Source organism: Colius striatus, chromosome 14 (genome assembly GCF_028858725.1).
Source record: "Colius striatus isolate bColStr4 chromosome 14, bColStr4.1.hap1, whole genome shotgun sequence".
NCBI lineage: Eukaryota > Metazoa > Chordata > Aves > Coliiformes > Coliidae > Colius > Colius striatus.
In genome coordinates, this window is record NC_084772.1 from 21577544 (window position 1) to 21602117 (window position 24574).

Genomic DNA, 24574 nt, shown 5'->3' on the forward strand with positions numbered 1-24574 from the left:
GATGAGTGGAAAGTATTAAGTCAAAATACAGCTTCTGCAGTTTCCTTAACCAGCCTTGGACTGAAGCTCAAGGCTACAGCTTGCCCTTCTGTACAAGGCAAGCAGAGACAAGACTGATTCTGCCAGTGCTGAGGACACACTGTTTGCCATGCTGTCATTTAGTCTGCAGGATCTAAAAAACAACTCTCCTAGCTCTTTAAAAAAAAAAAAAAAGCTAAATACCTTCAAGATGATGCACTTTCATCAGCAAATGGAGAAAGAAGCTTTAACCACACCAGAAATGTTGACTTACATCAAGTGGCCGTCCCTGGCAAGGACGGAAGTAAGCCAATGGTTAGGCACCCAAAACCAGTTATCCACTGTCACCTCGGGGGCCCAGGGGGCTCCAGGCATCCTTGTTTGTCAGCCCCAATGCTTATGAATAACCCTCCATTTTTATTTTTCAGAGCTGCAATATCAAATGTAATTACTTAAGACTGCTGGGTCTTTCCAGCCTGGCTGAATCTCTTCCAAAAAGATGCATAATCAGGCTCGCTCCTTTATTAAATGATCTGCACATGCAAAGCAAAGATCCACTGCCTTGCTTTGGAAAAACATGTCATTATTACACAGCAAAAATGAACACACACGTTAGGCACGTGAGAATGTTTCCGAGAAAACCACGGGCACAGAACAGCAGCATCGTATCTGCTTCAAACAACCTGAACTGGTGAGCTACCCAGCCATAAAACTCAACAACACAATGTACAGAACCCTCAAGCTGTTTATTTTAGTGTATAGAAAGCTGTTAATTCCTAAGCCATTTGGAAGAAAGACAGGATGCACAATGGTGTGGATTTTCAAGGCAGAACTGTTCCATGATTATTTTTAGTTCACATGAAAATGAGAAGAAACTGTAACCTCCTCATCCTAAACATTTGCTGAGCCCCATCTGAGAAGTTGTAACTTTCCAAGCCAATTATCCTACAGTCAAATAATATGAAGACGGTTCAAGTAGCATTTCTAAAGCTTCAGTACAGCAGCATACCCGTAAGGCATAAGTGAAGGGCATAATACAGTTGGAAAACAAAACATTTTAGAAAGCATTCAAAGAAAAGACTTTCAGGTCAACACAGAAACCAATGCAGATTAAGTTCAAACCGACAGGAGGAAACAAGGACAAGAAAGGCTCTTCTTGGGTGTACCAACAAGAAGGGAGAAAGGAAAACCAGCACCCTGAAATCAACAGCACGAGCAGTAACATTCCCAGATGCAGACAATTAGAAAGGTTTATGGGAAAACCTCAAAGTAACTAATCAAGTACTAGGAAACTTCATGGATATTCAAAAGCTACAGAACTTAAGCTTTTAACAAAAAAACCCAAATTACTCAGTTCTTGTCCACAGGTACCTGTAAAAGAATCACCACAGATTCATCCAGGGAAACCAACTGAGCTGTCAGCTTTGCAGCCACCATTTGCCACAGCCATTCTAGAAACCTGCCAGCCACACTTAAAACCAGCAATAACCCGCAGCAACCCAAGGAATTCCTACTCTTTGAGATACAAAGGAATATACTGATCTGCCATTCAAACAGACCCTCAAAGGTGAATTTCAAAGACCACCAAAAGTGCTGCCCACCTCTGAGAGCTCAAAACACCCCCCCATGCTGGAGAGAATGAAGCCAAGCTAAAAAATGCCAAAGCTCCAACTTGTCCCAATTAAGCTCCATGGCAGTGGCTTTCAACAACCCAGTGACAATGCACAGGATGCTCTCTGGAATTAAACCAGTAATTTAACATTAGCTCACAGCTGCTGTCATGTTTCAGGCACCCTCTTTTCATTCCTCCCAAACATGAGTCTGAAGTGGGACACAGTCATCAGATTGAACACCTTCCCTATAACTTTACTCAAAGCCCTTTACTCATCTATTCCATGCAAACTTCCTTTGTAACCTCTCCTAAGCCAAGGCAGGAGGGTGAACGACGATACCAGGCTAGGAAGAGCAGCATCTTATTTAAAACATGAATCTGCAATTTCTTACTCCACACTCAATTTTAACACATTGAGAGAATACAGACCACCTGATGGAAGAGAAGTGGCAGACACACTTGTCACCTTTACAGTCTCAGGTATTTGCAACCATGCAATTCAGTGGCAAATTGGATCCAGGTTGCTATTAATAACTGAACTATTTCCTTTCCTTTCTAAAAGCTGATTTGTGAAAAGGATACAAGCATCCTATTTTAAAATAGTAATTAGCCAAGGAGGACTCAAGGAAGTCACCGTTCAGCCTTCAAGAACACACACAGAGTCTCTCTCAAAGAGGAAAAAAACAGAGCAAACTCATCCAAGGAATGCTCGACCACCCACTCCAAGCAGCAGTATACAACCTTCTTAGTCAAGAAAATTCTGTGTAGCCTCATCCACATTACAGCCAGACACGTCAACAACTCAGACACACGTTTCTTTTCTTCAGAACAAGCAGGACTCACTCAAAGGCTCACACTCAAAGGCCCGCAGCCATTACAAGTACTAGGTGTCACCGTTACCTGTCATCGCAGCAGACCCGGCTTGATGACCCAGGAGGTGCCCAGAAAGCAATGTGAAAAAAAGCAATTGTTAAAATGTGCTCAAGTCTTCAGTTTGCAGAGCTACAAGTACCTTACAATCACCTCAAATTACACAGCGCAGACAAACCGCAAAGGAAGCGCCTCCTTGATTTACACACAGCATCTCTCCCCCATTGTCTCGGTCCTGGCGAGTTAAGGTCACGATAAAAAGAATCTTTAAAAATACCACATAAATTGAAAGCACCTACAGCTTCCACTGATTATGTTTTTCCTCTCCTATTATAAGCCCTGAACAGGTTTAAGTAGTAGTTGCCATCATTAAAGAAGCGACTCCCCTCCCATTTTCCATTCTCCTGAAAAATGAACATCCTGGCAGCACCAGGTAACTGGGATGCTGCTGCAGGCTCACTCAGATCACTACAGACAGCAGGTCTGGGAAAAGGCAAGAGGAGGGCACAGGCCACCTCAGACATAAAGCCCCACCAGAGAGCATTGCTAAATAATAGAATAAGGAAGTCAAATGTCTGTGTACGTTAATGGTATCCCAGCTCCTCGGGAGGGGCTCGAGGACTGTGGGTGAAGTTACCAGTTACAGTCAAGCAGAGAGATCTCTGCTGCTGGATTCCCTGCTTCTCCCTCAGGCCACTTCTGGGAACTTGTCCGTCAATCTGCCAGCCCAGCACAAAACCTACTCATCTTCCTCTGCCAAGCAGGCTCCCTTTGCAGGTTGGGCTGAACTGGCTGGTGTGCCCGAGGAAGAGGCAGCACTCGCCAGGGAGGGTGAGAGCGCTTCACCCCCCGCAGCAACTGGGAACAGGCTCCGGCCGTGCCACAAAACCACACCCAGAGAAAATCTACAAACACCTAGTGAAAGGGCATATCCCTTCCTTCAAACACATCGCCATCCAAATAAACAGCACAGGGGGTGGCAAGGAAAACGCTCAGAGGACAAAAGGACACCGTTAGGATTAAACCCAGTCCCTTGATCCCCGGCCAAATGGTCTACCCATAAGCCCACACAACTTCCAGAGCCAATTTAAAATCCTGAGTCTGCTATACTTTAGGTTATAAAATCATATTTATACACACATTTGAAGCGTTCTTTGCTCTGCTAGTGGCTAAAAACAATTCCTTTGTCATCAAATCTTGCTTGGGCAAGCTGACGTGACGTTTTTAACTCAGGAAATAAGATAATTATGGTTCAAGGTAAACAACTACAACTGTGCATCATAAACAGTTTCTAATTTTAAGCCCAAATCCCTCTAATGCCATTCCTATTTTAAAGAAAGTTTCCTTACAAATGGCTTAGGTTGTCTTAAGTAGCTTGGGACTGAGCCCTGTTGCTGGTTAACATCAACGCAAGGCCTCAGGAAAACACGGGCAGGCGCAGCAGGTGAAAGGCTGGGAGGTGCCACAGATCAGCTCCTGTATCAAAATGAGCCAAGGTGAGCCAAAGAGGACAGCAGGAAAATACACTCGGAATCTTTAATGGGTAAAACCTCTGTCTCAGGAACACACAGACAACAATAAGTGCTGAGACCAAAGCTACACAAACTTACACAATGTTGGCTGCAAGTCATTTTATGTCCCAGACCTCAAACGCCCCACTGCAGCTTCCCCAGTGGCACAAACAGCAAGGATTCAAGTTGTAACTCGCCGCGAGAATATCAGCTACCGAGTTGTTCAACACAAGGCAGTAAACTCACCTACAGCTATCCGTGCCGTGTCTAAACTAGTCCTTGTGCTACCGCTACCATCAAACACGCTCCGAAGTTACCTAGAAACAAAGCCCTACAATAAACACCGCATCACCGCGGAGACTTCCTGCGCCACCGACGCTCCGGCACAACATCTGAATTGGTCTGGAACTATAACGAGGTATTGAGGGCAGCAAGCTGCCTGCATCCCAGATGAATCACGACACACAGAGGTAGCAATAACTCCAAGTACTGCTTATAGGTGTGAGCCTGGTAGGCTTTCATTCCTCCTCAGATGAAGAAAAAGAAGTGCTAATTTACAACCAAAGGAAAGCAGCTGAATGAGACAAAGTAGTAGAGTAAGCAAGACCCGATACAAAACCTTCTTAAAACAGTTGTTATGCTCAGAAAAGGCAGAAGTGGTCAAAACTATTCCCACAGGCAGTCACAAGAATGCTGCCGTTTCTGCAGAAGACTAAACACAGAAGAGGAATCACATGGTGAAGCCTGTGCAGCTTGGGAGAGCTTGTTCCTCCAACACTTTTCATCATTAAACACTTTCAAACAACCCCACCCCATTTCTGCTATTGTTTGCAGAGAGGGAATTCCAACCAGAACAATTATTTCCACCACATTTTTCTGCTGGAAGAAGAAAAATGGTAACACTGCCCAGCAAAAACGCTGTTTACACAGTAGTTCCTCCAGTAACACAAGTCTTCTTAAAGAAGAGAGATGAACATACCTTTAGTCTGCTGTGCATTAGCACAAACATATTTTTAGACACAAACACTTGAAGGCAGCAATATGGTAAAGTCTCCTAGGTTGAAGTTAGCTGGGGGAGGTTAATCTCTGTACACCCTGGAGAGGGCAGTTCATTAAGAGGCTGTTCAGAGCAGAAGGAAACAATTCACCCACTCCCTGAAGAAATCCCTCTTCCCACAACTGCACTGAAGGTAGCTCCTCTGAACGCTCCACGCCTCACATCTCCCCCTGACATGCACAGCTGCCTTGGGAACAGCCTGGTGTGCAGGCTGTGTCAGAACACAGAGCTCTCCTGAAATTCAGCCTTTAGCTCAAGGTACGACACGGGATGCACAGTGGCCCGAAAACCCAAGCATGCAAGGGAAGGAGGCAGCAGAACGTCACTTTGGCTTTTATAATGTTTTATCTGCAATTAACAATTTTTCACAACTTCTGATAAGGGATTAGCTGTCAGTCCAAGCCCAAGCACAAACAAGTGAACCTTGAAATAATCCCCAAGTGAAGTTTCAGAAAGTCAAACACTCTCTCTGCCACCAACTGCCAGGCTGCTTGTGCTAAGGAATGACTGTTTAACCCAATTACCAGGTAAAGGAGGCTATTCAGTGAGTTCACAAAAGGCAGCTTAGTCACCACAGGCATTAGTTCACACCTACAACTGTGCTCACATGGCAATCCATCAAGCAGCCCTTCTGAACCACACCTCTGCAAGAAAAGAACCCTCCAAGGTTTACTGAGATAGCTGCCTCAGAGCTGGGAAGGAGAAACATCAGCTGCCCCCAAACCAGCCATCACACACATACATTCATATATGGACTATAGGGTCAGGGGGGTTTTTTGGTTATTTGCTTGTTTTAGGCAAGTTAAGCAGACTGCCCAGCATCCCCTGGACTTGAACCACAGGCTAAACAGCCACCACATACCTCTACCTTCATTGCCATGTGAGGCTGTTCCTATGGTAATGGGAATAGCCACTCAACACCAGCTCAAGATATTGCTTCCCAGTATTTTCTTACACAGTTACATTTTTTAATACTTAGCTGTCAAATAAAATACTTCACAGTCACAAAGCATTTGGTGTGGAACACTTCATTTTCGGGTAGCTGAAAACAAGCAAAAATGGAATAAAATTTGGATAAACCTTTGAATTACAGAGAGTAAATCTTTGTTACTTCCTAAATTGCCAGCAATTTCTGAGTGTCCCATCTGATGGCTCAGAGAGGCTGACTGTGTCAGAATACATTAGCTGCTCCCTTAGCACAGGTGCATCCCAGTGCCCAAATGTGCTACTGAAGAACACAAACTATGGGTCAATGCTGGGCATTTGTGTGACAATATCACAAGTCAAGAGACCCAAAGTCCTGGCAACAACCAAGCCATTCCTCAGACTTTTATTAGACTGGCCTTTGACTGCGAATCCCATCTGCCTCCTGCAAACAGCAGAGCACCAACATCACAGCGTGAAGACACAGAGGTACGCAAAGAGAACAGAGGTGAGTAATGTCTATTAACAAGGCTACTCCACAACCTGCACTGTGCTCGTACACCTCAAAAATAGTTCATTTGTGAGAGCTCACAGCTTTCACGAAGGCATGAAAAACTGCATGAAAATATGGTGTGTAGGTATAAGAAAAATAAAGCTTGATTCAGCCCTGCCTCCCCTCCTTAGCCCTACCTCCTCCAAGGGCTTTAAATAGGATGTTACCACTACTTGTTTATACACCATTACAGAAAAACTGCTCAATTTCGTAAGACTGCATTACAGAACAAAATGTTACCCAATTCCTTCTGCACAGTACCGAGAAATAACTGTGAGACCATATGCATCTGAACGCATCCACGTGCTGGAGTAATCCAGCCTTACGTAACCGACAGTGGCCGTCTAACAGACAAGGCCAATATATAAATTCCCTTTAAAGCTTAAAACTGAACTAAACATTGTTTTTGAGGAGTCTGATTCAGGAGGCAAGCGAAATCCATGTCTCAGAAAGACACAGACAAAAGAGAATCCCATGTGGTTAATTTTCTCTCTTTTAGCTTGTCCCATTAAGCAAAAAGGAATCATTTGCTAACCAAGGAGCTCAGTTTGAACCCTGCCACCGTGGTTCCATCTCAGTAGCTGGAAGGCAAGTCCTTCCAAGGTTTCAATAAGCCATGGACAAAGGCAGAGATCAACATCCTTCTGTTTTCTCAGTGCATCCTAAAATGTCATGCATCTGAGCACAGACACTCCCAGAGATCACGTTGTACTTTACCCTTTGAGTGACAGTAAAGACAAGAAAGCACTCGCTCTTACACACTCACAGGATCCACTACAGTCCTCAGTCCCCTTCAGATGGGAGCAAAGCCCACCACCACACTACAGAACCACTGTAATTCACAGGGAGCATCTGCAGCCCGAAACCACCACTGCCTTGGGATGGCCCACTGTACAGAAGCATCATATCTGCATTTCCTTAGAGCTTCCGAGTGGAAGTAAGGAAAGGGAAATGTGGGCACAGCCCAGAACAACAGCTGTGGTGTAAGGCAGCCATGGCCAAGGCAGCCAAAAACAAGAGGTACAAGAGAGACCTAAACCCCACAGTCAACAGATGTGACTGAAATCTATCTTCATTCTCTATTTACTCTTAATCAAAAGGCAACACTTTTCTTTCCATAAAAAAAAGCACTTAATCACAAGCCTGAATAAGTGCTTTGGTATCACTGTTAGACAAAGCTCGCTGTCCTTAGGTGCCAGGCTTAGGGTGGAAAAGATGGTGTTTGTGTGGCTGCAACCACCACCACCAAGACACACACACATTATTATGGAAAGTAAGTCAACCTTCTACACATAGATAAGTCTCATTGCTGTTTCCAACCTGTAAAATCTTAGGAGGAATCACAGGAAAGAGTGTTCCTGGTTAGGTTATTACAGCAAATGAAATGAAAATTGAAGTCTAACTGATATTGCATTTAAGTAAATATACATCAATCCTACATCATCAGTTAGACACAGACTGTTATTACGACAAAACTTCTGCAGAACAGAAAAGCACCTTTGATAACTCTGAATTTTAAGCTGAGGTACCACTGCCATCTTACAGTTTACATTAATAACGTGCCTCCTGCAAATAATCATGGTTCCTTCAGCCAGAGCTGCTGCATGATTAACAGAGGTCCATTATAAAGGCAATGCATAACCTAGCTCCTGTGAGTAGTCGCTGCCACATCGGACTGTGTTTCTATGGCAACCAGGCAGGAAAATATAAAGCAAATTACAGTTAAATGAAAATTATTCTCCATGACAATATATGTTAATGCAGGAACATTTGCAAGGCCATTCTGGATAAAATGTTTACATTCACACATGTGTTTACAAAAATAAATAAAAGGCAGGCTGTAACAGCTAATGGATCATCCAGAGACACCCAGCCCAGGCTTTTTTTTAAGTTTTAATGTATTCAGAGTAAAATTCTTCAAGCTAATAGAATGGAAAACAAACCACCCTAACAAAGGTATTTGTCCATTTAGCTACAGGATACATCCTTAACAAACATCTTCTCCAAGATCTAACACGCATGTTTTTGAATGTTGTGATCCCTTAATTTCTCTGGCTGCAAACAAAGAGCACATTTATGCCTCCTAATCCCAGGAGAAAATGGTTTAAATGAGAGGCCAAGTCACTCCGAATATTTATAGAGATCCAACTGAAACTGGAATACTGACTTATTTCAATCAGTTGTGACTTACTGAAAAGCGTTTTATACCTCAGAATTCGCAGTACTGACTCTACAGCGAGGAGAGTCTTACATCTCAACAGGGTTTCAAAGCAGCCCAGGTCAATGAGAGCCCCTTGCCAGACACTTTGAGAAAAGCCCAGAATTAAGGCTTCAGAAGGTTATCTTACTCCCCCACCACAACCACTTTGCCTAAACAGTCCTTTTTTTAAGGAATAAATCTCAGTTTTTAAGTCTCTTCTGAGGCATGAGTGAAGTTAATTGGAATGAGGCTCCTTCAAGAGGCAGCCACTTATTTGTTTTCTTTAACTGACTTGGCTCATACCCCAAAGAAAAGCCCAAAGAAAGAAAGTAGGTTATAAACTGACTTACAGTCTCTTTTCCACGCCGAAGCGCCACGTTTTAAGAACGGTTTAAAATACAGCACTGGAATAAAAGCACCCCTCTCAGCTGCCTTTCATGGCTCCCCCTGCCAAGTTCCTCTCCCATGGAAATGGTCTGCCTGTTGCGTGAGCAACACAGGTGCAGGTTTCTTAGGAAGACCCAGAAAGAGCACAAGGCGCTTTTTGAAGCCGCTTCAGCAAGCTGGGAGCACAGAGGACGGCATTCACTCCACTGGCACATCCGAGCTTACTCCCCACACGCTCCCACTGACCCCTGCATCTGTCTCTTGCCTCCACCTACAGAACAATATTTGAATCATGAGGATCGTAACTTTTTATGACAGTGGGAAAACTGCAATATTCTCCACAAGTTCACTCCACCCTGCACATAAAACTGCTCATAGGTTCAACCATAAAGCAAAGCACCCTCTTTGAAGTCTGCCTTAGAGCCCTGCCTGCGTTATAAAGCTGATCTGAAAACAGGCGGCGCAGTAACATTTTGCATAAGCACGCTCCCGGAAAGCATCACTCCTTAATCATTCCCTGTGACTGTTGACAAAAGTGAGTCAGGTCAGAAAGTATCTGGGTAACAAAACCCTTTACAGGTGAGCTCAGGTTACCCACAAACAACAAGTTCGCATACCACCAAATATATTCCAGTCATGCTCCACTTTCCCCGCGGATCGCTTGCTGCAGAGCCCACATGAGCATTACCATTATCATTTCAACTGATTGAGTCACTGATCCACGACTCCCTCCGCCCTTCTCCCTACAGTGATATGCAGAGTATCTCCACACAACGCCAAGGAAACAGCTACAAACCTTAGACTAAAAAAAAAACCCATTAATAAACATGCAAACCCGACCTGCAGCAATAGCTGCTCGGCTCCTCTCAGAACCTTCGCTAACTGCCAGGATGGGGTTTCTACTGAAGCTCCTTGCTGCAGCAGCAGAGGGGCTGAATGTTGCTCTTACAAAAGAACTTCTAAAACCACAGGCTGCACAGCTGCCACAGCAGGAGTTTCTATTCTGTGCACAGATCGGGTGATGCATACACACAACCAGTCTTCAAGCAGCTGAATCCCACCAGGCCCAGCCACCTTCCTGGGCGCCACAGCTCTCAGGTCGGGTACCTCGCTTTCTGCTGATGTGCACTGCAGCCTTTTGCAGAGAAGCAGCTTATTGTGTCAAAATGCATCTGCACTGGAAAAGTCATTTTCTCTGTAAATGTAAAACCCTAGAGAAAACCACACAGGTTTCATGCTTTGGGAAGCAGCAGGAGGTCCAGGGGAAAGCCAAGCTGCCAGGCAGTGCTAAGCATGCACCTCTGCCAGCAGACCTCCCATGCACCCTTCTCTGTTGCAAGCTGCATCAAGTGAATTAGCACCAGACAGATGAGATAACTCTGAAGAGACCATCAGAAGGATTCTATCAGATTTCAATTACTTGCATTGCTCCATAAGAGTAAATTCTACCTATGACTACTGCTTATAATACCATGGAACAGGACCCTGTCCTGCCAATACAGGACTGATCCTCAAGACAAAAACTCAAAGAGCTGAACTAAGCACACACAACAGAGGATGCAGAAGAGGAAATGAGCCATTAGTGGTGAGCACAACAGGCATACAACAGCAGACCCAAGCTGCCAGCACCCCAAACTCTCCTCCCTGGCAGAAGCCTCCACACCATCAGATCCTTCACCTCTCAATGCTGCCACACCTTCATTTTCAAGCCCTTTCCTCCCACCACGCAAAACATGGCTCAAATCTCAAGAGGAAGATGAAGATGCAGGATGATCTCAGAGAAGTGGAGAAAGGCAGGAACAGACAGGAGGGAACATCAAGAGGCAGACAGCTAAAATTAGAGACAAGAATCCCGGATGAGGAGGACCAAGGCAAGAGTAGAGCTGAGCAGAACCTCCATCAGATGAGGCTCCCAGGAAGGGGGAGGGACAGCCAGAAGGGAGAAGAAATGTAATTATGATGGGTGAAGCAGGGGAAGCTAGCAGACAGAGCAGACTGCAAAAGTCAATTCAGCATTTCTTAAAATGCTATAACCTGTAGCTTTCTAATGAAGGAGCACTACTCAGCACACCAGGAAAAAGCCACAAGGTTGACTTGTCTGATCTCCTCTCCCCTGGATGAGGGCTAACTCAAAGGCAATTTAGCTCTCACCACAGAACAAGTTTAACACCCCAGAACCAGTGCTGCTCACACAGGGGAAGGCAACTTAATTTGCCACCATCGCCCACAACTGAGAGCAGCTCTGAGTAATGCAGGACAGCTCAGATGCTGGTTGGAAAGGCAGGAGCCTTCTGGGCTGCTGGCAAAACAGAGTGTCAAACAGATGAGAGACCAGGACAGTCATCGTGCAGCACCCTGAGAGACAGGCAGCAGCAAGGAAGTAAACTGGAGAAGACACAGCAGTTATCAGCTATCCAATTTTCAAAACCAGCATTCTCTCACATGTCCCTTCTGAGCTGACAGGACAAGAAACCACAAGAGCTGAAAGTCAATGTCCAAGGAGAACAGGCTTTTGTCTTCAAACGTGGCCAGTGCATTCAAGCCTGGACTGCTCAGAAAGGTGAAGTTTTACACACAAAAATACCCAGGCTTGCTCATTACAGACCCACGATCTAGTTCAGATAAATCTATCTGCCTGTGCCTAGCTGCAAGATGAAACCAAGGAGACAGCTATGGGAGGCAGCCAAACACTGTAACTAGAGCACCAGCTCATCCAGTGGTATTTAAACAACCACAGCACAGCCATGGGCAGGATGTTTGTTTCCCCCACCCCCTTCCCTGCATCTACCTCTGTCTCTTCCCAGCATCAGCATGGCTAATCTCATCCATCCATCTATCTAAAGATAAAACTACAGCAGTACTTTATAAATAGACTTACGTCTTCAGTCCATCCAGGCCCTGCTGCAACCACAGAGCGACAGTCGGCACTGCAAGCGGCCTGTGTTTTTACAACACTGACGTTTCACAATCTGCAACAGCCATCACCCCGAAGAACGTGGGCAACACCAGAGCAAAGGTGTAAAGTCTACCCGAAAGATTACTGCTTTGCATAGGCTACGGTCACGACCAGAGGCAGCAGGGATCACATCTGTCAGCTCCCCCCTGCAGACGGTAGCTATCAGACCATTCCCAACGGAGAACTTCTTGGAACTTTATCTGGGCTCCTCCTGGACCAAACCGGCCCACAGAAACCCAGCTACTTACTAGTCATTTGGAGCTCCTGGTACAACTTGTTTACACAGAGCAGGTCATAGGATAAGGCTGGAAGGTGTAAGCAGGATATAGTTTTTATGGCTCTGAACTCCTGCCCAGATAAGCCGATAATGCTCTGTGCTCGAGGGGGAGGGGAGCACTTTCATGTCAGCTTTATTTAAAACAAAGATGCACCAGGAACTCCAGTTAAACATTTTATACATAATCATACTGTTTCCATTCACTCATTTTCCTTTAAAGCTATTTAATGTTGGCTTGCTTGGGTTTTTTAGGAGTCCTTAATTACACATACTTTCATGTCATATCAAGATATTCAGAGCAGCACAGTACCTTCAAACCCAGCTCTTCAGTCCTGTGCTGCACAGGCTGCCAAGCCTTCAGGGACAGGCTGCCTCTGGATTCTGGTGAATTTTTCAAAGGGTAACATCTCCCTTCTTTGCCATGCCTGTGACACAATTTTAGCAGCTTTGTGCTGCTCTAAAGGTAAATTATTTTAGACCTTTTTCAGACTGCAAGGCTGTCAAGTACCTTAAAAAAAACACCAACCTACAGAGTCAGCTTCCTTCAGAGTCTGCTTCCCCAGCCTCCCTGCCCCGACTGCCCACAGCCACGGAACCCCCCTGCCGTGACACCCTGCCAACACTGACGTCCTCAGCAGAGGACTTGAAGTTCACCACTCCAAAAAGGCCCAACTCAACGCAAGAGGAAAGAAGACGCTTTCTCACTGCTCACCCGAGAACAACAACAGTTCCCTCAGCACACAGCTGAGACAAATCTTTGCAATTCCCAACAAGCTTTCTATCCTTTCCATTTCCCGTTGGTAAATGCTGTTGTTACAGAACAGCCACGTGCTTCAGGGCCACGGGAACCCATGAACACTCTTGCACCTACCAGCAGAATTAATACTTCAATGTTTCCACAAAAGATGGGATGTGATAGCCTTTGGTTTACTAACACAAACGCAGTACACAATCAATAGCTTGGCTCCTGCCACTGCAATAACTTACAGTAGAAGATATATTTTAAAACTACTCATCAGCTAAGTTTGGTTTTCTTACAGACAGGGGAAGAAAGGCTGCCTACAGATTTTTAGAGGATAAATAATTCAGCGCATGAATGCCAAGGGCAGTGCTGCACACATCCATATGGCAGGGACAATGCAGACAGTAATATATGCTTCACATCACCACCCTGACAGTGCCTTCAACCCTGACCTAGAAAAATACATCACTTTGTTCTGGCTACAACAGCTAATTCACTCTCCACCGTTGCTACCCCACAACACTGAGGACTACCACATGCTTCTGGGTTACTTCGGGGTTCTGTCTCCCAACCCCTCGGCCACCACAGGCTGCCATTTCAGCCTCTGCTCACAACTACCTGCAATGAGCACAACTTACCCACGGGGATTTAAGAAAACCAACATTAACCAGAAGAGATGCAGGGTTCACAAGTCCTCTTCAGGAGTTCACTCACACCTTCTCGCTACCAACAGTGAAAGAGGAGGGAAGGCCCACAACAGTTTGTCAGCCACAAGGCCTGGCAAGACTCTGGCAGTGCCTCAAAAGGAGCAGGGGTAGAAAGAAGGCTGTTCCCACAGACAGTCGGCATCCACCATCCACGTAGGGTGCTGCCAAGCTACAGGGCACTCAGTGGACATAGGACCACATGGAACATGTTGAAGGCAGTGACAACATGGGAGAGGGAAGAGGCTGCTCGCTGGGGAAGGCTCCTCTCCTCCACAACCCTCACAGCCAGCAAGCCTGCAGTTGCACTCCTTTCACACGCCCAAAGTTAGCTGTGCTGACACCACTCTGCCCCATTGTCCTACTTTAGCAGTGATCTCACAGTTTCTCTACGTCCCACAGTTTGGGGAAAACATGAAAGAATCAAGAGGAAGATTTTTGGAGCCCAAAATACCCGATATAATTAACTGCACCTTCTAACAGGATTATTTCCTTTCCCGACCCCAATTACTCCTTCAGTTTATTAAAAAGAACTCATATACACAGAAATGTTAACACCCTAAAGAGTCACATAAACAGAAAAAAGTCCGAGGGCACCATTATAAACAGAGTTAATGGAACTCAGTGATTGGAAATGGATCTTGAAAGCTGTCAGATCAAAGCAAGATCTTTCTCACGTAAGGACTGCATTACCCTTGGAGCCACACAGCTAATACCATCTATAAAAATATTTTGCTCAAATAAGTTAAGAACAGCAGCATTTCATCTGTCAAAAGGTGCAAGGCTTTTATGGGATTAGCCACTCCACATACAGCACAAAAATTAGACCAGATTTTTAAAAGCCTCAGTTCAGCTGAGGGAGACTACACGGACCAAGGTGTGTGCCTGCTTCCTTCACACACACCACACGCTCCACAGATTTTGCCCCTGCTGTTAGCATTTAAGCTTCTTTACATTTTTTTAATACACTTGTAAAGGATTACAAATTGGTATCACCTATAACTAGCCACAGATGAAGCCAGCACCACCACCCAGACTCAGACAAATTAAGACTGTTAAATATCCAACAGCTGCGTGAGAAAATACACCAGAAAACACCAGTTCCCATACAGAAAGCTTGAAAATGCCAGGCACAGCCGAACACACTCAAAACCAGCCTCCAAACCTGGCTGACAGCTCCCTGCCCTCCTTCACAGCAGGGCACCAAAGACACTGTTTTGCTCAAGCATACTTTATAAAGGCTCTAGCTGCACAAACCTGTACTGTAGAGGATGCTGGTGATTTCAAACAGTTGACTATGCAAACTTCCCTTTAACATTTCTGTGAGTATTTTTCACCGTGGTGCATCGGTGGCACACAAATTGCATAATCCTTGGCTGAGAATCCCAGTGCTCTGCGTCCTCAGAAAATGCAGCTCGGTGCTGCTCCTCTCTCTCGCAGGAAAAGGGAAATATGGAAGAGCCGCATCCAGATCCCTCCTGCAAAGCGTCGTGCAGGCTGCTCTCACTCAGATGGGGTAAAAATAAACACCAGTTTATCACGAAACACTCCAACCTCTGCTATGGAGGCACTGTGTTCTCTCCCCAGCCTCTTTCAACTGCAATACAGGCAATTCTCACTGGCAAGGGAGGTAACAGACAAGGCAGCTTTACTGGAGCCTCATCAAGGAAACACCATCAGAATAACAACCACCATGGAAATATTCCCAAGTATTATTTGCTTTGCTGTACTGAAAAGCAGTAGTACCTGTCACTACTTGCTATGCAGCTACCACCATTAAATCTTAATACCAAGGAAGAATTTCAATCCATAAGGCAGACTGTCAGGCCTGAAATTCAGGTACTGTGCAGGGAGGGAAGGAGGGAGGGAGGGAGGGAGACCTCGCAAGGCATCTGCCACTCTGTTATTTGACAAAATGTAATTAACCAGCTCCGGGCTTGTGCATTTCCTTCCCTTGGAGAAGAATTTCTTCACCAAGTAATTAGACTGTCCCAGTTCAGATTCAAGTCACCACAGAATGTATTTTCCCCAAAGCAAAGCCACATGCATGCTACAGAGAAGACTCATGCACTTATTTCCAAAAAAATACTGCTGTTTCCTCAAAGCAAATGAAAACTCATCGTGATGTTTGCCTCAGTCACTGCACGGATCTAAAACCACTGGAACCAACACAATGCTGTGGGAGTCTCAAAATCCAGGCTTTATTCCCATCCATTACGACAGAATATCACCTTCTTTTAATGTATAGAAAACAGGAGGTAAAAAAAATCCCCTCTTACTACTTCAAACACATGTCCAAAAGCCACAACATAAAGACAAAGAGTAGAGATTAAACGCTGTAAAGATATACTTGTCAGGAACCTCGCTTTGAAGTACCTGCAGGAAACGCTGTCATCACGCAGCCATGTTACAATTAGACGGTGAAAATAATCACCCCCAGTTGTAAGTAGTCCATCTGGTTTCCTGCAAAGGGAACACTGCTGGTGGAGTATCGATTAACACCACCAGTCCTCACTGACCCTACAGAAACACATTTGTGTGCTCTACCGAACAGCACAGGACGCACCAGGACACATGGGCTTCGCTTTGTTTGGAAGCATTCTGGGGGACTTACAGCCCATTAAAACATAAGTAGAAAATAAAAAGAGCCTGAACAGGCTGTCTCCCACACCCGAAGAAGTGAAGCCCAAGTGCTTTGCTGGAGGGCTTTTTGGTTTGGTGTTTTTTTGAGTTTCCCTCCCTGTCCAAACCCAACATTTGTTTGGGACAATCTGAGAAAATGCTGTTAGAGCATCAGAAAAAATTAAAACAGCACATTTGGGGGGAAAAAAAAAAAAACATCCTGAGCCACGTTTATGCAACAGAGATACAGACAAAGAGTTCACTTTTAAAAGTAGTTGTGAAGGGCAAACCCAGCTGTGAAACACTGAACGGAACATCTCCAGTTTGCAGTCTGTCAGAGCCAAGGGATGTGACCGGGGCTCCCAGAGTCTTTAGGATAGAAATAAGCGAAAAAACAAAACCCAGCTGGAAACTGATCCAGGGCAGAAATCAAAGGGCTCATATGGGCTCCAAACTGCCAACATGTTGTTCCCTAGACTGGCAACTCATCCTGCTGGGAATTTCGCAAACCAAATCCTTCTCGCTTACTCAGACACGTCTGGAGGTGCTGCAGGTCCCAGCTAGCCTGACTACACAGGTTCGCAGCAAACTCCCTTTGCCAGGCAGGACACAGACAAGATGTGCCCTGGCAAGTTTCATACCTTCCTGCACTACCTCCTTTAGGGCTGAGGAGTTCTCTACAGAGAGAGACGCCAGGGAGCATCTCTGCATAAAACCAGCTCAGCTCTACCAACTCCAGACACTCCTAAGCCAGAGCAGACACGGTGGTGCAGGCAAGGCTCCAGTTTAGGGACAGAAAGGCCAAGAAGGTAACTGGGCTTTAGGAGCAGCTCAACCAGAGCCACACACACCAACACAGCACACTCCCCAGAACGAGGCCTTTCCCCTGACAGAGTGCTTCCCACGGGAAGGAAACAGGTCCCACAGCTTCGGAGCAACATCATTTCACAGGCACAAGGAAACACGATGCCCTACAGTCTCCCTGCAGAGACAAGGAAGTCACTGTAGGTCTCGCTCCATGTAGCACTTGAAGCCCTACTAACCTCACACCAGCACAGCCGTGTAAGTGCTCCAACACACACCCTTCATCTGCCAGCAAAGCCATTCTGTAACAACGCCAACTCTTGAAGTTAATCGAGTGAAGTATTTCGTTCCTGGTAGAGCAGTCACCAAAGAACGTGTCCCTGCCGTCTGAAAACATGCCGGAGTTAATCTCCCTGTCCACAGAGGGCTGGGTCGGGGCTTTCCCTTTCCCCAGGAGAAAAAAATAATGAAGCGACTGGAGTGATTATATAAAAATGTCCCATTTTGTGAGAAAATCAGAAAAAAGGGAAAAACCACATTTAAGTCCAGTTTCCTTAAATTTACACAAACATCAACACTTCAGGAGAGCCCAGGGCCACTACAAAGCATTTCAGATGTTCACAGATAACGACCTTTGCCTGCGCTGGAAAAAGCAGAAGTAGAAATGGTCTCTACCCGATCCCAGAGGCCATCTCAGGAGGGAATTTTGCTTCAAGAGCTGTCTGGAATGCGTTCTCTGCCTATAGGGCCACGTCTCCTGTGGTAGAGAGCACTTTGTGTACAAAACCAAGAGGGGGGAGGAACCCTTTCCTGCAACTGGATATCAAAACAGATCTCCAAGCTTTGAGTAGAAGCCAATCTATAAACACACCGAGACTTGCACCTCAATGAAGGGGCCAATGTTGAACCCGCAGGCACAGCCCCTCGCAGGACAGCTGCTCTGGCTGGGAAAGGGCAGAGGGCACCACGGGCCCCGCTCATCCCGGCTCCTTTAGAGGCGATTTGCCTTTCTAAACACGCAATCAATCTGCTGGGCTGGGGGAGGTTCATTCTGGGCTGCAGAAGTGCAGCTGTTTTGGGTTGAGATTCTTTCTTCTTTTTTTTTTTTCTTCCCTTCTCTTTGCTAAGGGGCAAAGGTGTCAAGCAGCTCCTCCCCGACACACAAAGGCTTCTCCAAGGAGAAAAATACCAGGCAATTTAAAGATTAAACTCGAAAATAAATAAATAAACGTGGCCGAGGCAGGCTGGCTGGCGGCAGCTGGGTTCAGCTCCATCCTCTACGCACACACGCAGGGCTAACGCCTACCCGGGGATGATGAAATGGGAAACGGAAATTACCATTTCAGACAACTTTTGGTATTGTTCCTCTCAGCACAACGCTCTCCCCAAAATGCGTGCTCCCCTCCTACCACCCCCAGCACGCCTCTGGCACATCACTCAAAAAAAGAGGTGGACGGGGGAACACACGCTGTGGCCTCGACCCAGAGCCCTGTGTCCCTCCCACCCCATAACACACCCTACAAGCCTCCCAAACCCCTAAATATCTACCAGCTCCCGAGCTCTCTCTGCAGCTCCCCCGTAAATTCCCCCACACCACCTCTCCAACCCTCCTTACCCCAGCTAGCCCCCTCACTACCTCAGTAGGTTCTCTCCTCTTCCAGTGACTCCCTCCTCACCTCGCGGCCCCTCAATAGCCCTTTCTCGCTTCAAACAGCCCCTGATCTCCTTCACCATCACCCTCAAATCCGCGCATCTTCTCACCCTCAGTCCGTCCCTTTCTCCCTTCGACCCAACCCCGCACCGCCCTCTCCTCCCACCCCACCGCCCTCCTCCCTATTCCTGGTGCCCCCTCTCTCAGCCACTCTGCTCTCATCCCCCGGCTCCTCTCCCACACCCTCGCCCCCCGCAGTCCGCGTTAGGCCCCTTTCCTCCCGCAGCAGGCCGCGGCAGCCCCCTCTCCCACCCCCGCCCCCGCCGCCCCTTACCGGCGCTCCGGGCTCAACGGGCCGAGGGCAGGCTCGCGGGGGAGCGAGGCCTGACGCTCCGCCAGCCCCGCCGCATAGAGGAGGCGGCGGGGGAGGGAGGGCTGCGGGCGTGCTGCGGCGGCGGCGCGGGACTAGCGGAGGGGGCGCGGGCAGTGGCGGCGGCGGCTCCCGGCCGCGCGCTCCATGGCCCCGCCGCGCTCGGCCTCGGCCTCGGCTCCCAGAGCTGCCGCCCGCCCGATCGGCCGCCGCTGAGACGCCGCCGCCGATTGGCCCGCCGCGTCGGCGCGCCCCATTGGCGGAGCGCGGCCAGCGCCGCCGTGACGTCAGGGCGCAGACATGGCGGAGGGGGGGGGGAAGCGAAACGCGGCACGGCGGCGGCCTCCTCGCCGCGCGCGAGGGCTGACGGGAGCGGGGGGCGGGACCAAGGGGAGGAACGGCCGCCATTGGCAGACGTGTCGCGGCTGCGCGGCAGCCCATTGGCCGCCTCTGCAGAGGTCACGGCGGGGGCGGAACATCCGGGGCGGCGCTTCCGGGGCGGGGCCTGTGCGTGAGGCGTCGGCCGCGGGGCGGCTCGGGCCCGGAGGTACGTGACGGGGCTCAGGCCGCGCCGCCACCGGCCCTTCAAGCCCCCCCTCTGCCGGCCCCGAGCGCTCCGTTCCACCTGCCGCCGCGTGATTGTGCGAGGCGCCGCGAGCGGGGACTCCTCGGCTCGCCGCGGCCGGCGGCCGGTGCCTCGGACGCGCTGGGAAAGGCGGCCGGTGGCAGCTCGGTGCGGGCCGGCTGCTGGGCCCGCCGGTGGGCGCAGGGAGAGCGCAGCCGTGTCGGCAGGCTCGGGTTCAGCAGACGCTGTGCTGCGAATCACCCGGTGATCGGGGCTCAGTTCCTTCCTGACGTCCTCAGGAGGAGGCTTCTGATGCCACATGTTTGCATTCGTTTTCCAGAGGCGCGGTGTTGACGAGACGCTGCTCCCGGGAGTCACTCGCGGAATGCAGGGGGCGGGGAAGGGGTGGTGGAGCTGGAGCTGAAGCTGTAGCCAGGCCCGGTTGGGGTGGAGGGCGTGGAGGACTCGCTGCAGTGCAAGGTTGTGCAGCTCCTGCGCTGTCCCCAGAGGAAGCTGCCCCACGGGGCTCCTCTGCCGTACACTGAAGGCACCTGAGAGCCCTCAGCCCTGGGACAGGTCGCTTCCTCCCCACAGGCCACGTTTGTTCTGCCTGGTTTGGTGGGTTTTTTCCCTCTGATCCTCTCAAGTGCTGGTTGTTTAATACCCAGAAGATCTTGTGCTGGTTCTGTTTACAGGGTCTCTTCTAAGCAACCAGATGTTTGGTTCTCCAAAGGATGGCTGAACCTCCTGCCTTTGTCCTGCTGTGCTTGTGGAAGCAGTAGAGGTAAGTGCAGTGTGCTTGGCTGTACTGTGCAGGCAAACAGCCACACGAGGCTCAGCTCCTGTGCCTGAGGCAAGGCCACTGGTGCCTGTCCTCCTGTCCAGCTGCAGCAGCACCTCAGGCCTCTGTGATGAGGGGACTGGAACATCTGTTTTATGAGGAAAAGCTGAGAGACCTGGGACTGTTCAGCCTGGAGAAGGCTGAGAAGGGACCTTAGCAATGCTGATCAATACCTAAAGGGTGGGTATCAGGAGCATCACAGATGCAGTGCCACAGCCTCTTCCATGTCATCCAGGGACACCAAACACTGCAGTGTCCCCTGGGGAAAGATCCTATTCCTGGAGCAGGTCCTCACAGCACGTACCAGCTGGGGACACGTGCGTGGCTCCCTGCCCAGAGCAGGTGCCAAGGTGCCCTGGTGTGGGTGGCAGCCGCTGCATCACTGCAGGCCTCTGTGTTTGCTGAGGATGGGGAACCCTTGAGGCAGCAGCTCTATGGTGACCTCAGCAGTAATTGCTCTGGCTTTTAACCCTGCTCTCCCAGGAGTATGGCCCATAACTGTGATTGCTTCCTTGGCATTTGCAATTTGAGTCACATCTCTGGCAGCCTAAGGATTGTCTGCATGGGCTGAGGATGCCAGAGGTCCCCCAGGAAGGAAGATCTCGTTGCTGGGCTCAGCAGTGATGAAGGAGTGGCTCAGGAGCACGTGTCCAGCTTCACTGTTAAATAACAGCATGAGGGAGATTTATCCTGAGCCTGTTAAGCTGGTCCTGTGTTCTGCTTAGGCTTAGTCTTTTTATCTCTGCCCATCTTCCTCTTCCATAAGACCTACTAAACTAGTCACAATAAAAGGAGGTGGGTTTTTTTGTCCTCTCTTCCATTAAGCTTCTTGTCATACTTCACTGAAAATGCTGCAAGGAAGTGTGTGCCTCTTCGGTGCCTCCCAGTGAGGGGATGAGAGGAGAAACATGGTTTTTTTCATTTCCTAAATATAGCTGCCTGTAACTGCTGCCTTGACAGCCTTGAATGTCATCCAGGTCAAAGATCCAGCGCTGGAGAGGAAGTTAAATCCTTTCTGTGTCATCCTGACCTTTTTCTGTTTGAACACAACAGCATGGCACATCAGTCTGTTTCAGGGAGGGACATGAAAAGTTCTGGGTGAAAGCAAGCTCACAGCAGGAGGAGCAGAGGGGGGATTTCAGCTGGGTGGTGTTCTGCTGTTTTCTAGCTGAGACTTCTGCCATGTGGATGTTTCACTGGCTTGCTTTTGTTACCCTGAGATGGCTTTTGCTCCTTGCAACTTAATTGCAGTAATTAAGAGGGAAAAATCCAACCTAAAACTACCTGTGTTTAATTGTTGAGGACCTTTTTCCTTCACTAAAGGCTGTGAGCTCTCAAATCCTAAAATAAAACAAACACTGGTGCTGAAGGAAGGAGAACATTGCATGAGGGCAGAGAAACTGGGCCACTTGGGGAATATGCTTTCAGGCCTATTTCTGTCACAGCAAGCTAAAAGGACACCAACTTTGGGGAAAGAGCTCTTTTGGCCCTTTGGTCCTTGCTCTGTTACTCCTTCCCCATCTAAGTCAGGAGATGTGTGTGAACAGCTCATATGCTTCTGCAGCCTGTGGGGAACCATGTTCATCTCACTACTTCAGCTCTATAGCAACTGTCTCATGATGGCAGGAACCATGATGTCAGCCATAAGGGCAAAAATACCTGGTCTGTGTTACTGTGGGTGCAGCTCTCTGCTGATTCAGCTCCCATCAGGATGGAAAGATGGGAATCTATTTTTAATAGATGAGGCAATGTGTGATTTATCACTACTACAGTCACATATCAGGGCAAATCCTGTGTGACCTGTCCAGTGCCAACATCAGAGAGGCCAAGAGAATAAAACTTTAGAAGAAGTGTGATTAGAAGCACCTTTACTTTAAGCTTGGCTCCTGTTTTAATTAATATCATCTATTAACATTTTGAAGAGGGATGGTTTTGGCAGAGCAGCCATTTATCAAGGCAGCCAGCAAGGAGTGCAGCTGATGCTCTTGGTACTGCAGCAGCAACCTCACTAACTGCATGCAATCTCATTTGTCTTAAATAAAACTACTTCTAAGCTATCCTTTTGGGTTTTCTGTTGTTGTTAAAGGACAACTCCAGCTTAAAACGAGCCCTTCTCCCTGTGATGCTATTAAGAAACAAAAGATGGGGTTTTCACCTGCTTTTTACTGAGCTGGTTGCTCACAGCTCTGTGAGATGTGATTAATAATGCTAAGCTAAGGCAACAGCTCACTTGTACCAAAATCAGCATTCCTCTGGAGGTTTAACTCCTTGATGCAGCAGCCCATGGCATAGTCAGCTGAGTCCCAGCGAAGCACCAGGACCACACACTGGGTTTGAGTCAAGCAGAGCTGAGTTTAGGCAGAGCCAGTGCCCTCGGCAGCAGACCCCTCAAAGCTTTGAGCAGCTCTTGGGTATAAGTCTGTTTATATGGTTCCCTGCAGAACCTTCTGCCCATGCAAATAGCAAGTCCACAGAGCTCTAGGCCTCCTGTGTCCCTGGAGGAGGATGCTTTCCAAGGGTAGAGGTCCCCTGCTGCTGGGTAAATGCCTTGTATTGATGTTCTAGGCGTGAACTCGTGACAGCCCTGTTCTAATTACTGTTTTTATGATTCCTAATGACAGGCTTTAGGTTTCTAGTCAGCTTAGGGATTCCAGGGGTGTGGAGTGACAGTTGCTCACTTGGAGCTTACTGACCTCCTCCAGGCTGCGGGGTTTGGAGATGACTTCAGCCACCTCCCGCACACAGATGGATGCCTGGGCTTCTCCCAAGCTCTGCACGCTTCAGCAGCTCTCCAGGGAGCAGTCCCAGGGAGCAATCTGCTCATTCGTGGCCTTTGAGTCACAAACAAGCTATTTCCCTCCTCCTGCTCTACCCCCCCAAGCTCAGCTGAGAGGTCCCCATGTCACTGTCAGAGCATTACATTTGCTCTGCTTTCCTAAGCTCTGACTGGCAGAGGGTTCAGTGGCTGCTGCTGTGTGGCTGATTCCCTGTGAGCCCATGCCTAGAGCCATCTGTCACCCACCTATCTTCAACTCTCTGGTTTTTAGAGGCGACTCAAAGGGAAAAGTTTGTACCCCAGCACTGTCCTAGTTCTCTGTAAGCCCATTGGCTGCCTTGCCATGGGGCTGAGGTGCCCTCAGGCAGGGGAGGTTTAAGCACCGTCCTGTCCTCTGTGTATGGAGAGGAGCAGGTCAGGAAGTGGGTCTGGCAAGGGCAGCAGGAAGCATGGAGGAATAGGTAGGATGGATTTGGACCAGCTGGTAGAAAAAGCTATCTGCTGAACAGGTCTTTCCCTGGTGAGGAGTTTCACTGTGCTTGAGGGACAGGCGTGTGGCCTTTTCAGCATGTCCTCTGTTCCTGAGCCTGAGGCTTTCCTGGATACTTGGCCTTGCTATGCTGAAGGGGAGCATCAATCCCTTGACCTTGACTTGTCATCAGCAAAGAAGTCACCTGAAAACGAACCCCCATGTGGTATGTGGCAGAGATAACACTGCTGAGCAGTGCTGGAACGCTCCACGGCCTCCCAGCCAGCACCAGGCTGGGCATTCCAGTCCTGCCTTATGCTTCTGGGGGCTATCAGAGCCATTTTTCATCTTTTGAATACAATTCTGGGTTTAATTCCCAGCAGCTTCAGCTCTGCATTTAATCCTTTGATTCATTATTGATGTGAAGCCTGTGGATGGCACAGTGGCCGTCTGATTCCTGGTATCTATTCCCTTGCTTTGCAAAGTGGTGTGTTGAAATGAGTTTGAACTATGCCTGGAGGGTGATGGCATCCTGCAGGGAGCTTCCTGAGCCTCGGTGGGGGAAGAGCAAGGGGTAGCAAGACCATCTGACAGGGAGCATGGAAATAGGAGGTGCAAGTTCTCAGGTGTAGCAGAGCTGAGAGCTGTGTTGGCTATGGTAACTG

The 24574-nt window shown here is 48.2% G+C and overlaps 1 protein-coding gene and 1 long non-coding RNA gene across 5 annotated transcripts in view; one reads left to right on the forward strand and one right to left on the reverse strand.

The window, feature by feature from the left end:
• The window catches only part of ANKRD11 (ankyrin repeat domain containing 11), a 144599-nt gene extending 125152 nt beyond the window's left edge, over positions 1-19447 (reverse strand). The window contains exon 1 of one of the 4 annotated variants that reach the window (XM_062007811.1): positions 19223-19447. The gene's annotated coding sequence lies outside the window, so the exon portion shown is untranslated. Of the gene's footprint in view, positions 1-292; positions 499-3137; positions 3161-12010; positions 12172-19222 lie in introns of those variants that run through there. The other 3 variants (XM_062007812.1, XM_062007814.1, XM_062007813.1) reach the window with 3 other exon arrangements.
• Positions 19448-19757: 310 nt separating this feature from the next.
• Positions 19758-22520, forward strand: LOC133626786 (uncharacterized). The gene is made up of 2 exons (XR_009819763.1): positions 19758-19805; positions 20164-22520. It is a non-coding gene; the product is annotated as an uncharacterized LOC133626786 (long non-coding RNA).
• The last annotated feature ends 2054 nt before the right edge of the window (positions 22521-24574 follow it).